Below are 15,373 nucleotides of genomic sequence, written 5' to 3'. Positions count from 1 at the left end.
TGGTTCCCTGACAGCGTCAACCAGATTAATCCTATGGCGTGACAATCCTTGAGCTTCCACTCCTCCGTGGTCATGGTATCCAGCTTCACCCCCAAAATGGGTTCCTGAATATCTTTCTCGTACAGATAATCTTCAATCTGCATCTTCTAGAAACTGATATAGAATCCATCAAACTTTTCAATTCCAGTCTTTGAACTTTCCATCTTCACAGATCGGGGTGAATCTCTCCTCGCTCTGATACCAGTTATTAGAATCACAAAACAACGCACACACTTGATCTAAATAAACACAAAGAACGTGATAGAGAAAATGTAAGAAGAAATATTGACTAATGGAGAAGAAATATTGACTAATGATTTTGTATTAATGACTTCTGGTATGCAAAGAGAGGATATGGAGAATGAGAGGATATGGAGAATGAGAAATGTACATTTAGGAAGCACTAACTAATGGGTATACATATGATTTCAGTTTATTATATATAGCTATACTATATGTAACCGCCTACTATATAGAATTATTTAGTATATATATCTCTATCAGATTTTTACTATAAATAGTCATCCTTCATATCCAACCTTCTAGAGCCCAAATAGTCAGGGATTGACATCTTGGTAGAACACAAAGTCATGTACATGCCCCTAGAAAAATGCCTAGTAGTAACGGAGTCTAACCCAACGATCATTCAGACAAACATCCATCAACCAAGAGGGGTGAAAATGATGACGATAGTACAGTTGAGAAAGAATCTTAGCCATGATGAATCTACACTTGCTGCCATTGTTGTATTTGAAAAGGGAAGCTCAAGTGTGCCAACCTCAACAAAAACTTTATTGCCACTACATGAACACCACGACCCAAAACAAGAAGGTCAGATATTGGGTTTAACCCCACCAAGAGAGATAAATCACAAGATTAGTTTTATGTCGCCTACCACAAATAGATGTCATGTGGCTCAGCCTGAGCTAGTTGAATTCTACAAATAGCAAAATGGCATGTTCACAGTCGGGTTTATTTGACCTGCAAAGGCTCTTGTCAGTGATCACTCAAATGCTTGGCAAAGCCACCAAGCCAACACCTCTACTGAAGAAGGGAGACAAAAACAAACCACTAAAGCAACACATGTTCACGCAAAAATACCATCCAGACGGATGTAAAGAAGGGTCGACCACGATAATTTCAAAGCAAATAGAGAGTTATGATAAGTTAAGGTCAGATCAACTTTGAGTTCAAAGCAACACTAACCAAAGACTGGTGCGAAAATTCTATGGACTAGTCGAAGTTATCCACAAGATTAGGAAGACATCATATAGGATCCAATTGCTCCTATAGATACAGACTAACCCTGTTGTCCACGTCAGTAACTTGAAACGTTATTATTCCGACCAAGAAAACATCAAGTAAAAGCAGGTGGTATAACATCATGCAAAGAAGAAATTGTTTCAAGCGAAGAAAGTAGGATAAACACCAACAGAGAAGACTTGATGAGTTAACAAACCGAGAAGTGATTTTCAATAGCTCCTAGTAGGTTGGAAAAGACTCCTCAATACTGTGATCAGCTAGAAGTGCGTCGGGAGACCTAAAGTCAGCCTCATCCTACAACGTTGAGTTTATGAAGAGCCGGTTGATAGAGATATTGACAAATTGTGTAAGGGCAGATGTCGCGGTCATAATTGGCTTGGTTGGTGGCTTTGTTAGATGTCTTCTTCAGTAGAGGTGTTGGCTTTGGGTTCGTATCTCTATCAACCAAACTTTGGGCTAGTGAGTCTTGAATTTGGGTTTGTTTGAAAAAATTTGGTTCGTTTTTTAGTTCAAACGAACCCAAATTAAACCTACTAGTTCCTTCTTCATTGCACGACTCACTCCTATTCTCTGTTCTGCCTCTTCTTGCTCTCTGAAACTTCTTTAAAGGCTATTGTTCACCGATTATTTGGGAGCATCTTTCTTAAAAGAATTGTGACCATAGAAGACCTATGTAGAAAATTTGTACCCCCTTTCCTAAAACATTTAGCGGATAACATACCCAAAACAGATGCGCTGACCAGACTTCGCTACACCTCGTCTCACCCCCCCCCCCCAGAGCAAATGGATCCACCCAATCGATGAACACTCAAACCAAACTCGCCCATCCTTTTTGGCACAGGGACGCGGGAACCAATCCGAGTAATCTACAGTGGGGAGACCCCTTAAAGTAACAAGCGAGAATGGCTAGGTTGATAGTTAAAGAAAAGGCGAGTAAGAAAAGACGTATCGCATAACCGTCCCTGTAAGCAGCTTCATTCTTTCTTGATCTATGAACCGACTTTATGAAAAAAATCAGTCTTTCGGCTGAAAGTGTGACTGTTGGGTATAGATAAGCAGGACCTCTTGGTTCGAGGGAAACCGGAGATGTTGGATAAGAAAGCTAAGCAAGCAAGTACAGGACGGACAAAATGCACATACAAATTGATTGACATGATCCCTCTCTCTTTGGCTAGTTGGCTAGTTGCACAATAAGCGGAAAAGCATACCAGGTATGGAAAGAAAGGTTGCTCGATCTCCTGTAAGGCACACCCTCAACGGCGAGCTCACCAGGCAATGCTATAAGTCTGATAGAAGTTCAAGATTTCGTCTACTACGGACCAGGAAGCTCTTGGAGGAGCTAACATGAAATGAGAAATACATTCGATTACAGCAACTAATAGATAGCGAACTTTTTGGTAGAAACTGAATGATCCCTTGGCTCGGGCAAGAAAAGGAAAAGGTAGTCGTACTCCTACCTTTTCCGTCGGACGATAGGAAAGTTTGAGCTGAAAGATTGAATCACACCTGGTAAGAAAGACGGGCTTAGCAGGTTTCTCCAAACGTATAAACAAAAAGAGGAAGCAACCGGTCCTAAAGAGGTCAACGCATACTTGCTTTTTCCTTTCGTTAGCGAGATAGCTTACCAGCTCTTTCGGCTCATAGCAGCAGTATGAAAAGCGAAATCCTCATCCTAAGTCGAGTCCGCATTGCCATACGAACCAATATCAGCCTAACCAAGAGCTACTATTTTTTCTTTAACGAAAGCGGATCTAACAGTTTCGAAAAACCCAACCTCTTTTAAAGAAGGAGTCGCTCTGCCTTGCTCACCGTGGATATATGCAGCTCCTGCTTTACCTTTGCCTACCATGAAAAGGAAAGTTCCCTCACGATAGGCCCTCCCAGCTTCCGAACGTCTTTCTATCAATCGAGAGAGGTATAGAATAGTACAACAAACCAACAAGACAAGAATGGACTCATAAGATGGGCGGTCAGGGAAACGATTTCATTTGTGTTATCCGCCAAGGAAATGATCAAGAAATTCTCTATACAGGGCTGAGAGATGACCGTATTGTTGCACATCCTGAATAAAGTACCGTAGGCAAGCGAAGCTTTTGAAAATGAAAGCGTGTAGAACTCAGATCCACTTTCTCTTCGATTCGTAAACTTTGGATCTGATCATCCTTTCGTCTCCAGGTGACTGAGAGAGAATTTAGGCCTGGCATGCATCCGATTCGGTCAACAATAAGGTACAAAGCGGATTGATAAAATAAGCTTGAAGTTCCATTGTCGTTAGGTCGAAGATCTCTACTAGGTTTAGTGCACTTTGGTAGTTGCGAATGTTGCCGTAATCGAATGTCTTTCTCATTCGACATTCTCTCTTACAAAGCACTCATACTCGCCAGGGTTGAGGAGACAGTCCGTGAGCTAATTGGGTTTCGAGATTGCGTGTACGCAAAAAGAGCTCGCTTTCGACTTTCTCCTCGGCGTTTTATGCCCGGTTCTGGTTCAGGAAAGGGTCTCATCTCTTTCATTGGAGCACATTGATGCCGAAGGAGTCTTCGGAACCGGTGGAGAGGCTATGATGACTTCAGGCTATTCAAATAGCATGGCTGATACCACAAAGAAAGGGTATCTAAGTCACACTAGTGGAATAGATTTTTCATAATAATTATCTCGATATATGATACCAAAAACCTGCCTGATGACTGATGAGGTAAGGGGTTTCAAAAGACAAAAGAATGACAATTCTACGTCTGATAGAAAAGGAGATCTTTTTTTTTCAGTGTGCGTGGTTCGCCTGCCTTCCTGACCAGGGATAGGCTTTGGGAATTTGCACTTCGGCCCCTTAGAATACCACATCAAGGTGACAGGATTCGAACCTATGGCTCTCTGAAACTTCTTTATCGATTATTTGGGCGCATTTGACGACAGCGGACAACATAATGAAAAGTTCCTAGAAAGAATACAATAGAACAATTTACAATGCTCTTTTGTTCCTAGAAAGAATACAATAGAACAATTTACAATGCTCTTTTGTTCCTAGAAAGAATACAATAGAACAATTTACAATGCTCTTTTGTTCCTAGAAAGAATACAATAGAACAATTTACAATGCTCTTTTTGAAGTCCAGCCCTTCCAAGAATATGTTTCATTTTGTATTTCATTTTGTATTCTCATCTTCTTGGTTCCAGCCCTTCCAAGAATATGTTTCATTTTGTATTCTCATCTTCTTGGTTCAATGTTTAAAAACAACATTTTAAGAATATGTTTCATTCTGTATTCTCATCTTCTTGGTTCAATGTTTAAAAACCACATTTTAAATCATATTATCTTGCATAATTCATTTTGATATAATATTGTTGGGGCATTTTGAGAATCGAACTTGAGACCTCTCACACCCAAAACGATAATCATACCACTTAGACCAAATGCCTTTGTAGTAGATTTATAATTCTTAGTTGCTAGTCTATATATTTTCCATGCCTCAATATATGAAAAATTTATAGAAGTTGAAGGTGCATTGCCATGCATTCCTTTGGGTTAGGCCCATTTCGAGAATCAAACTCGAGACCTCTTGCACCCGAAGCAAGAATCATACCACTAGACCAAATGCCCTTATTAATGACTATATATTAAGTTGTTTATGGAATGTATCATCATTATTTCATTTATTTTCTTTGTTAATGAAATCCATGAGCAATTATTATTATATCTTTTAGATCTAGACCGCTTGTTAAATTATTTACATAGGGTTTGCGATAATTACTGTAGAGAGAGAAGAAAAAAGAATAGAAGTTAATTAAAGAATAGAAGTTAATTACTGTATAGAGAGAAAAAATAATAGAATTACTATAGAGAGAAGAAAAAATAGTTAATTACGGTAGAGAGAGAAGAAAAAAGAATAGAAATTACTAGAGAGAAGAAAAAAGAAAAAATAATAGAAGTTATTTTGTAGAGAGAAGAAAAAAGAAAAAATAATAGAAGTTATTTTGTAGAGAGAAGAAAAAAGAATAGAAGTTATTTTGGAGTTCTTATTTTTTATTTTCTCGTGTAAGTTTTAGTTTTAGAGTTCCATTTGAGACATAGAAGTTATTTTGGAGTTCTTATTTTTTATTTTCTCGTGTAAGTAAGTTTTAGTTTGATAGTTCCATTTGAGACATAGAAGTTATTTTGGAGTTCTTATTTTTTATTTTCTCGTGTAAGTTTTAGTTTGATAGTTTCATTTGAGACATAGAAGTTATTTTGGAGTTCTTATTTTTTATTTTCTCGTGTAAGTAAGTTTTAGTTTGATAGTTCCATTTGAGACGTAGAAGTTATTTTGGAGTTCTTATTTTTTATTTTCTCGTGTAAGTTTTAGTTTGATAGTTCCATTTGAGACATAGAAGTTATTTTGGAGTTCTTATTTTTTATTTTCTCGTGTAAGTTTTAGTTTTAGAGTTCCATTTGAGACATAGAAGTTATTTTGGAGTGCTTATTTTTTATTTTCTCGTGTAAGTTTTAGTTTGATAGTTCCATTTGAGACATAAAAGTTATTTTGGAGTTCTTATTTTTTATTTTCTCGTGTAAGTTTTAGTTTGATAGTTCCATTTGAGACATAGAAGTTATTTTGGAGTTCTTATTTTTTATTTTGTCGTGTAAGTTTTAGTTTGATAGTTCCATTTGAGACATAGAAGTTATTTTGGAGTTTCGAGACATAAAAGTTATTTTTGAGTTCTTATTTTTTATTTTCTTTGAGACATAGAAGTTATTTTGGAGTTCTTATTTTTTATTTTCTTTGAGACATAGAAGTTATTTTGGAGTTCTTATTTTTTATTTTCTTAACTTTTGGAGTTCTTATTTTTTATTTTCTTTGAGACATAGAAGTTATTTTGGAGTTCTTATTTTTTATTTTCATTTCTTATTTTTTATTTTCTTTGAGACATAGAAGTTATTTTGGAGTTCTTATTTTTTATTTTCTTTGAGACATAGAAGTTATTTTGGAGTTCTTATTTTTTATTTTCTTTGAGACATAGAAGTTATTTTGGAGTTCTTATTTTTTATTTTCTTTGAGACATCTTTGAGACATAGAAGTTATTTTGGAGTTTTTATTTTTTATTTTCTTTGAGACATCTTTGAGACATAGAAGTTATTTTTTATTTTCTTTGAGACATAGAAGTTATTTTGGAGTTCTTATTTTTTATTTTCTTTGAGACATAGAAGTTTTTTATTTTCTTTGAGACATAGAAGTTATTTTGGAAGTTATTTTTTATTTTCTTTGAGACATAGAAGTTTTTTATTTTCTTTGAGACATAGAAGTTATTTTGGAGTTCTTATGAGACATAGAAGTTATTTTGGAAGTTATTTTTTATTTTCTTTGAGACATAGAAGTTATTTTGGAGTTCTTATTTTTTATTTTCTTTGAGACATAGAAGTTATTTTGGAGTTCTTATTTTTTATTTTCTTTGAGACATCTTTGAGACATAGAAGTTATTTTGGAGTTTTTATTTTTTATTTTCTTTGAGACATCTTTGAGACATAGAAGTTATTTTTTATTTTCTTTGAGACATAGAAGTTATTTTGGAGTTCTTATTTTTTATTTTCTTTGAGACATAGAAGTTTTTTATTTTCTTTGAGACATAGAAGTTATTTTGGAAGTTATTTTTTATTTTCTTTGAGACATAGAAGTTTTTTATTTTCTTTGAGACATAGAAGTTATTTTGGAGTTCTTATGAGACATAGAAGTTATTTTGGAAGTTATTTTTTATTTTCTTTGAGACATAGAAGTTATTTTGGAGTTTTTATTTTTTATTTTCTAGTGTAAGTTTTAGTTTGATAATACTAGGTTGAGACATATATTTTGGAGTTTTTATTTTTTATTTTCTAGTGTAAGTTTTAGTTTGATAATACTAGGTTGAGACATATATCGTGGAGTACACAAGTGAAGTTATTTTGGAGTTTTTATTTTTTATTTTCTAGTGTAAGTTTTAGTTTGATAGTTCCATTTGAGACATATATTACACAAGTGAATGATATTAAGAGCATTATCATTAAATGATAATAACACTAGGTTGGCTCATCTTTTGATGACATGAACATAGGGGCATTCCGAGAATTGAACTCGGGACCTCTCGCACCCTAAGCGAGAATCATACCACTAGACCAAATGCCCTTTCCAAAAAAAAATGCAACATTTTTAGCTCATACTCAATATATTTTTTTCTCTCAAGTTTGAAATCTATTTTCTTGAGCGGTTGTTGGGACTATAAAACAAAAAGTTGATGGTCTAGTATTTTATTTGTAAGTAAGGCTTGTAATATTGAATTGTTCTAATATGCAAGTGTTATCAAATAAACTACAACCCAACAAATGAATCAAACTAATCAGTTTGGGTTGGGTTGGATTTATTCGGCTCAGTTCATCAGTTTGTTTGATTTAATTCTTCTATTTTGCTTCGTATGACAAGAAAATGAAGTTGTATTGATTGTACCATAGTTTGATTTATGACAAACTCATATGAAATATAATTGCATTAATAGTACTAAGAGTTGGAGTCTATAAACATTTCATGAACTTAAGTGCAACTTATGCTTCATTAAAGACGAGATAAACTTTAGTTAAGTAACTGGAACTTTAAATTACTTCATGTGGAGCTTCAATTACTCTATGTTAGCTACTATCTTTAGGATTTACTAATTGGACAGAGTTCTTGGATTTAGGGGATTGTTTTATGTAATTTTCAACTACAACTTATGTTTTCAAATTTTTAGGTCATAATTTAGGTAGTGGTTATATATTATGGATGAACACTAGAGTTTCTATCCCGTTCACCACAACTATTCTAGTTTTTGTTTGAAGGCTACAATTGTCATCTATGTTGTATGGCAATAAAATTTGTTTAGATAAAATTTTAGTTAAAGTTTCATATTTTACTTCTTGCGAGTAAAAAATTTGTTTCTTCGCATAATATGAATTTAGTTGCAAAGTTTTTAGGAATTAGATGGAGAAAGAAATTTTCTTTAAAATAATAAATAGACCCAAGTTCATCTATGTTGTTGTCTAATTGTGATTTTGCAAAAAGCTTAACTAATATGAAATATCGAGGTAAATCAAGAATATATTCTACACGTCATTCAAGATGACAATAAAATTGAGTTAAATTGAACGCAGTTTTAGTTTCATGTTTAGTAGGTTCAAGATGAAGCATAATTGTATTAATGATATTAAAGAGAAATTCGTGTTTTATTAGAAGAGACCAACTTCATTTAAGGTACTAGGAGTTTAAACTATTTCCATTGTAATTTCAATCACTCCACAATGATTACAAATTTAGGGTTGGCTAATTGGACATCAATTATCAACTTTAGGTTATAATTTAGGTAGTAGCCATTATAATAATTATAACTCTCTAAAAGTAGAGTTATATCAAGTCTTTTTATAGTTAATATTGCACCCTTATTCACAATTTTCTCATTTATTACCCATTTATTGTACTTAGTGAGCATGAAATCGTTTATTGCGGTCTAACATGAAAAAAAAATATGATTTGGCATAAATCGATCTTAATTGTATATTTAGTTGAGTTATATGGTAAAATTTCAGACATTTATGCTAAACCATGTGGGAGTAACAAATTTGGAAACAAATGGGGGATGACATGAAAATTTTAAATCCACATCATCAGTCCAAGTGGGTCATTGACTACCCAATGAGGAACATCCTATGTGGACTACTTATTCCTTTTCAGCCCTAAAGGGGAACCCATGCTCAATATAAAAGAAAAAGGAAGACCAAGAGGAGAGGAGCCACATTTTGGGGGAGAAAATCGAATTACATAGCAGCAGCCTCTGCTGTGAAACCAGAGAAGAAGAAGAAAACACTAATCCAGCAGCTGTTGACAGTAGAAAGAAAAGAAGACCAACAAGGATTGATTAGGGCAAAGAGGTGGACGTGAGAGCTCAAGAGAAGGGAACTTCCATTGACGAACGGCAACAAACTGGGATAACTCTCTATTTTCTTATTCCATCAATTTTACATGATGAAGATGCGGATTCCTCTGTTTAATTCAGTTTGTATGGAGAGCTAAACTTAATAGGGGAGGCGAGAGAGTTTTATATAGTTTAAGTATGTGGACGGTATGATTTTAGTTTATTAAAGAGTTGTTGTTAATAGCCCTAAGCAATGCTCCTAACGTTCTATTAACCACCTTAATTTGCTCGTTAATCTGAAGATGACATGTAGTTGAAAACAATAATTTGTTACCCAATTTATGACTTAATATTCTTATAAATAATAGCCCTAATCAATGCTCCTAATATTTTGTTACCCAATTTATGACTTAGTATTCCAAACGAGACTTAAAAATTTAACATCCCTATCTTTTTTTGTGCAGCAAACATTGGCAACATTGACTACAAAACTTATAAACATCGTGCTTCATGGCAAAGGTCATATGGATCGTGATGAGCATTTTCTCCCATATCTTGGTTTTGCTAACTAAAGTTTTCCAATAACTCCCAAACTTCATTACGTTATATAACCTCTTGGGATAAGGATTCATATAACATTTCATAAAATAAGATCTACCAATGAATTTCATAGCATTTGAAGGTCATCTAGGTCATGAACCGAAGGTAAATTACCTTAGGGGCACTATGGTCATTTTACACTATTTCTTGGTTTACCTACTTATCCTTATCTAATGACCACCAAATTTCATATCTGATCTCAACATACTATAATATGCTCAGTATTAAAATTTGATAGGCAGCAGAGCTCATATAGTGGGTTATTTTAACGTTACTTAAATCTCGAGCTATTTGATCGGTTTGGGGTCTTAACTCACGGTTCTTTGGGTTTTTCTTTCATATATCCTTAATTCATACTTGGTTTAGGGTTCATATGAAAATCTAAGCGATTTATACAAGTATTTCTTAACAAAAAGTCCAAGGTGGCTACTTGCCTCGTCGTCGACGTTTGGGACGTCTATTCTTGAGCTTCCAGTATCTAAATTACTTCAAAATTTCCTTCCACGTACTCCTTATTGTGTCTAGTTTCTGAAACCATAAGATTTTCTATGAGAATCGATCTGGAATGGGGTTAAAATTGAGAAAACCCGAGAAAAAGTCAAATTTTGAGTTGACTTGGATAGTTCAGTTGAACTGGCCATATCATCGTTTTCTTCCTCTGAACAGGAAGAAGATGCGCATTTTTCGCGTCGTCGCCATCTGAAACTCGGCCTGTACAGCCACATTTACAGCGTTTCTCTCCTCGATTTCTTCGTGAAACTTAAAGATGGGTATTACAAGGAAGGGCTAGGGATTGATTTGATACCTTCTCGTGGATCGTAGCCTAAGATATTCGCTTCCAAAGTTCATCCAAAATCTGATTTATCGCTGGAGATAAAACAAAGGATTTCTTATTGGGTAGCCGATTCTAGGGGTTTCAAGGCCCTATTTCTTCATCGAACCTCTTCCATATCCTTTCTTCAGGCTAAAGGAATTGGTTTGGAGGAACGTCTTTGAATGTAAGACGTTAATTTCCAAAAATCGTTCTCGGTATGCAACTCACTTGAAACGCCAGATTTTTCGATCTCTTGGGTAGCTTGTTTTACGATGTTTCCTCTCTCGATTCCTTCATCAAGTTTACTCAACTTCTTCCTCTAAAGCTAGAGGATCCTTAATTTGAAGGAAAAGAGATCGTAGATAGGAATTCGACTCTTATCCCCAATTTAATTTCAAAACCTATTTCCTTCAATTCGACACGCTCTCGAGGTTACTTTTCTTTGTGGTCTTCTATGGAAGCATTCCTAGGAGGTGTAGAAACTGATTGGAATCATTCTTGCTCGACGAATCATCATGTATCCTCGGATTGGATTTTCAAGTTTTTCTTGAAGTTCTTCAATGGTTGATTGAATTGGGGGAATGGTTTCTAGGCTCTTTCAGCACTATATTCCTTCATCGAACTTGTGGGTAATCTTGTTGAGAAACGGTAGGAATAAGTTTGAAGAGAAATGGTGGAGGATTTCTCTCGAATTTGGAAGAAATCTGAGAGTAGGAGACCAACAATCTAAACGCTTATTGCCCTCGATTGGGGGATCGACCTTTCTCGATTCTTATTCCGTATTGTTTCTCCTACTTCAGACTTTATAGGAGGAGCTTAAACCGACATTGAGAGCTCCAGATTCTTCGTTATTTAGAAGTTTGAAGAGAAATGGTGGAGGATTGCTCTCGAATTTGGAAGAAATCTGAGAGTAGGAGACCAACAATCTAAACGCTTATTGCCCTCGATTGGGGGATCGACCTTTCTCGATTCTTATTCCGTATTGTTGTTCCTACTTCAGACTTTATAGGAGGAGCTTAAACCAACATTGAGAGCTCCAGAATCTTCGTTATTTAGATATCGAACTTTCTGGATAATTTTTCGGAGATATCAACTCCGATCATAGCCTTACCGACCTTGGCTTTGAATACTAGTCGTTGGATGTGATGATCCGTGCGTGTTCGTTCTAGATCATATCAAATTTTGGAGGAGATCCGACGGTTGAAATTTGTGTTCGAAGGATTTTGCTTGGAGTGGCATTTCTGTAATTATCCATTCTTCTAGGGGTATTTTGGTAATTTGCCACTTTTCGAATATTTTATTATTATTTTTCTCGAAAAATCTATAATTTGTCTACAAATTCCTCATCGCTTTTTTTTATCATTTTTCGCTTATTTTGAATCTAGAGAAGAACGAAAAATACTAGATTAAAAATAGAGGTTAGTCCATGGCCCACACTCCAAAGTCCACTCTCATCCACGACCAACTCTTAGTTACTTGAAAAAAAATGATAAACATGGAGTGAGTAAAACTTAGTAAGTAGTCTACTCGTAGGTTCTTAATCGCGACCTTAAGCTAGGATATTACTTCTTGTTATGTTTTCAGGATCTTAGAACTTAGAGGTCATCGTGTCATGTATCATATACTGATCCTGAAAACCTTTTGCTAAAATAACCTTCAATTTTCTCCCCATGAACACATGAGTGGTGTCGTCATAATCATGTAATCCTACTGGTAAATCGTGGTGCAGGACATCTCGTTTAGCTGATGGGAAAGGTAAGTAAATCGTGGTGCAGGACATCTCGTTTAGCTGATGGGAAAGGTAGGCCTATCATAACATCCAACTCATGATACATATTGCAGGACATCCTACCTAAAGAGGAATAGGGGCCTTTTAGTACACATCGTAACGCAGATAATGGTTACTTATGGGTATGGATCCTAGCAACTTATTTAGCATGTTATTCACATAGTTCTAGGTACTTGGTACATGGATTATTGATGAAACTAGGTTTATACATAATGACATGGGTTAGGCTTTAGGAGTTGAGGATTTAGCTTAGGAAAACATTAGAGGGTAACCTAACGTGGACTAATTCGTGTGGAAACCTACTAGTACTTTGAGGACCTCTTTCCTTCACCAAACTTATGGATAAACTTATTTATAAGGTGCAGGAACAAGTTTGGAAATGAATAGTGGACTATAGTTCTCGAATTCTAGGTAAACCCATGAACACGATACCCCAAAACAAAAAACTTGTATCTCTTGATTGGGTACTCGATTAAGCTTGCTTCTTGCTCCTAATAGTCTACCCTTATTCATAATTTATAGATGGATTTTCCACTACCATTGAAACGTCTACGATTTCTATAATTTCATTCTTGATTTTTCTGAATCTTCTACCAGAAAAGTCTTCTCCGATCGGAGCCTTTCTTTTTTAAGCAACTTGTAATTCTTATTCTATAAAAAATTTAATGATTCGGGAAGTTTATACAAATTAGAAAAAGTACCATTTTCTCAATGTTTTTTCAATTTTACTTGTTCTTTACTTCTAGATACAACCTAGTAGGGATTATACACTGTCTCTTATTGGAGACCTTAAGTGTTGCAAATTCTCCTCTCCTTTGAAAACTTTCAGTCATCGAAAGTTTTTATTCTAAAATAGGTCGAGGTACATGGTTCTTATTTGCCTTCTGTTTCCCAAGTGACTTCTTTTACTCTATGATTCTTCCATAGGACCTTAACAAGAGAGATTTCCTTGTTTCTCAATCATTTGACTTTCTTGTCTATTATTTGAATCGGATCTTCTTTATACGTTAGGTCATCTCTCAAGAAGAGAGTTTCATGAGCCAGTACGTGCGAACGATCTAGGGTATACTTTCTGTAGTATGGATACATGAAAGATATTATGTACTGCAGACAAGTTTGGGCATTGCCCGATTCTATAGGCCACAAATCCAATCCTTTCTAATATCTCAAAGGGGAGGATAAACCTAGGGCTTAGCTTCCCCTTTTTACCCTACCTGAGCACCCCTCTCATAGGGTGCTACCTTTAGGAATATATGATCCCCTACCTACAATTCCATGTCCTTGGGCCTTAGGTCTGCATAGCTTTTCTCTCGGCTTTGTGTGGTTTGTATCCTAACTTTAATCTTCTGGACTGTGGCGTTGGTACTTTGCACCAACTCTGGCCCAATAGTTGTCGTTTTCCCCCCCTTTTCCCAAAAGATAAGGGATCGAAATCTTCGTCCATAGAGAACCTCGTATGTGGCCATTTGTATGGTGGCTTGGCAAGTATTATTATAAGTGAATTTTATAAGGGGTAGGTACTTATCCGAGCTTCCTGCAAAATCCATCACATATACCCTCAACATGTCTTCCAATATTTGCTTGAGCATTTCTATTTGATCATCTGTTTATGGGTGGAATGTCGTACTATAACTGCGTACCCAATGCCTTAGTTGAATTTTCCAGAAGCGAGATTTAAATCTGGCATCTCGGTCTAATACTATTGCCTTTTGTTGAATTTCCAGAAGCGTACCCAATACCTTTACTGATAAATATTCATTTTTAATGTTAGCAAATGTAGCACAGTTGGGAGATTGTTAGACTGAAGATTTGAAGGTCACACGTGTTTTATCAACGTTCAACGCACCTAATACAAGTTTATTACCTGACTATACAATCTAAAAACATAACTTGCTTATTCAATTTAAAATTAGTGATTATTTCTTTTTTAAATATAATGAATTAGTGGAAATACCTTTACTTATGAATTTTCATTTTTAATATTAGCAGGGATAACTCTGTTGGGAGAGCGTCAGACTGAAGATTTGAAGGTCACGTGTTTGATCTCCACGTTCACCGCACCTGATTCTAGTTGCATAACCCGACTATTCAATCTAAAATTAGTCATTATTCCTTTCTGAAATCTCAATGAATTATCGAAAATACCTAACGTGTTCTAGTTCACCGCACCTTATACAAGTTGGATAACTTCAATATCTTATTAAAAATTAGTGATTATTTCTATTTAAAATTTCAATGAATTAGCGAACCTTTACTGATGAATTTTCATTTTTAATGTTAGTGTGGATAGCTCAGTTGAGATAGCGTTAGATTGAAGATCTGAAGGTCTCGTGTTCAATCCATGTTCACCACACATGGTTCAGTGTGCATAATTTGACTATTCAATCTAAAATTAGTGATTATTTCTTTCTAACATTTCAATTAATTAGTGGAAATACCTTTACTTAAAACTTAAAAACTTTCATTTTTAATGTTAGCGGGGATAGCTCAGTTTGGAGAGCGTAAGATTTATGATTTGAAGGTCACGTGTTCGATCTCCACGTTCGCCGCACCTGTTTATTTTTGCATAACCTGACTATTCAATAAAAAATTAGTCATTATTTCTTTTTAAAATCTCAATGCATCAGCGAAAATACCTTTACTGATGAATTTTCATTTCCAATGATTGCGAGGATAGCTCAGTTGGGAGAGCGTCAGATTGAAGATCTGAAGGTCACGTGTTCGATCCACGTTCACCGCACTTTGTTCATGTTGCATAATTTGACTATTCTTTCTAAAATTAGTGATTATTTATGTTTAAAATATAATGAATTAGTGGAAATACCTTTACTTATGAATTTTCAATTTTAATATTAGCGTGGATAGCTCAGGGAGAGTGTCATATTGAAGATTTAAAGGTAACGTTTGATCAACGTTCACTACATTATCGATTATTTCTTTTTAAAATCTCAATGAATTAGCAGAAGATCTGTCACGTTTTT

At 35.1% G+C, this 15,373-nt stretch overlaps 2 non-coding genes across 2 annotated transcripts; one reads left to right on the top strand and one right to left on the bottom strand.

Annotated features, from left to right (window-relative positions):
• Window positions 1-7,361: 7,361 nt before the first annotated feature.
• Window positions 7,362-7,433, bottom strand: TRNAP-AGG (transfer RNA proline (anticodon AGG)). The gene has a single exon. It is a non-coding gene; the product is annotated as a tRNA-Pro (tRNA).
• A 7,626-nt stretch (window positions 7,434-15,059) lies between these two features.
• Window positions 15,060-15,132, top strand: TRNAF-GAA (transfer RNA phenylalanine (anticodon GAA)). Its single transcript has one exon. It is a non-coding gene; the product is annotated as a tRNA-Phe (tRNA).
• The last annotated feature ends 241 nt before the right edge of the window (window positions 15,133-15,373 follow it).

Source organism: Cucurbita pepo, chromosome 10 (assembly GCF_057944985.1).
Source record: "Cucurbita pepo subsp. pepo isolate OVF chromosome 10, ASM5794498v1, whole genome shotgun sequence".
NCBI lineage: Eukaryota > Viridiplantae > Streptophyta > Magnoliopsida > Cucurbitales > Cucurbitaceae > Cucurbita > Cucurbita pepo.
This window is presented reverse-complemented; position numbering and strand designations above follow the sequence as displayed.